This window comes from Talpa occidentalis, unplaced genomic scaffold, assembly GCF_014898055.3.
Source record: "Talpa occidentalis isolate TD23 unplaced genomic scaffold, MPIMG_talOcc4v2.1 talOcc4.9, whole genome shotgun sequence".
NCBI classification, from domain to species: Eukaryota; Metazoa; Chordata; class Mammalia; order Eulipotyphla; family Talpidae; genus Talpa; species Talpa occidentalis.
This window is the reverse complement of record NW_023605305.1, coordinates 60,116,677-60,117,978: the sequence shown is the minus strand read 5'-3', so window position 1 is coordinate 60,117,978 and position 1,302 is coordinate 60,116,677. Positions and strand designations below refer to the sequence as shown.

The window sequence follows — 1,302 nt, the reverse complement described above, 5'->3', positions numbered from 1 at the left end:
TGTTAAGTGAAAAAATGATCAACAAGATCCAGAGTAAGCAAAGGACAGCCTGCAGCCTGATTTTGCATGGCCAATGCATTAAGAATGGTTTTTTACATTTTATAGGGATGGGGAAAATGAGAACTTCAGTATTCAGAAATGGTTTTATTGGAACACAGGAATACTCATTTGTTTATGAGTTTTGATGCTTTTGTACCACATCAGAGGAAAAGAATGGCCACCACACTTTGGCACCCTGTAATGGTGGCCTTGAGTAGTTGTGACAGAGAATGTATGGCCTGCAAAACTGAGAATATTTACTATCTGACCCTTTACAGAAAAAGCTGGCTGGCTGCAGCACCAGATCTTCTAAAGCACAGAATTCAGCAGTTTTGCAGGTGATGGTTACTATGGTGCTGACTCCTCCTTTGTAGAGTATCACTCCTTCCCTTCGATTTCTTCTAAAGAAAACAAGCTACATCTTTTAGATTCTATGACTTCAAGAATGTGAGTTTTATTCCAAGACCATCCAGTACCCTCAGGCTCCTCTTTGCCATGTTTGAAACGACGAGATATGAAAAGGCCAAGATAGATAAATACACAGCGATAGAAGGACAGTGCTAGAGAAGAGAACATCAGAGGGGAAGACTGGCCACCACACGTTGGCACGCTGAAATCATAAAGGAAGTCTCCCTCTGTCATTATCACTTCAAAACTATGAAACATGGCTTTTTCAAAACTTGGCACTATTTTTATTACAGACGATTGTTAATTGTGATTTCCTAGAAAATTGTCTTAAAACATGCTTGTGTGTACTTGCTTCAGGAGCATATATACTAAAATTGGTAAGACACAGAGAAGATTAACATGAACCCTGCTCAAGATGACATGTGATTAACTAAATGTACCATATTATTCATGGAAACAACCTAAGTGCCCCAGAATAGATGAGTGCATTTAGAAGATGTGGTATGTGGTATATATACACAACAGAATACTACTCAGCTGTAAAAAAGATGAAATCTCGCCATTTGCAACAACATGGATAAACCTGGAGGGGATTATTCTAAGTCAAGTAAGTCAGAAGGGGAAAGACATATACTGAATGATTTCACTCATATGGAATACTGAAAAAAAAAAAAAAAGCCAAGGAACAGAGAACAGACAAAAAACAAACAAAAAAAACCCTTGAAATCTAACTGCAGAAATGAGGCCACTGTACAGGAAAGAAGGGGTGAAAGGAGTAGAGAGAGAAGGGAGTCCAATGGGCTATGGTAAAAGATTACGGGAGCTTTGGTGGTGGGAGAAGAGTGATAACATATA

The 1,302-nt window shown here is 38.8% G+C and overlaps 1 pseudogene; it reads left to right on the top strand.

Annotated features, from left to right (window-relative positions):
• The first annotated feature begins 795 nt into the window (after positions 1 to 795).
• On the top strand, positions 796 to 896 carry LOC119237302 (U6 spliceosomal RNA; annotated as a pseudogene).
• The last annotated feature ends 406 nt before the right edge of the window (positions 897 to 1,302 follow it).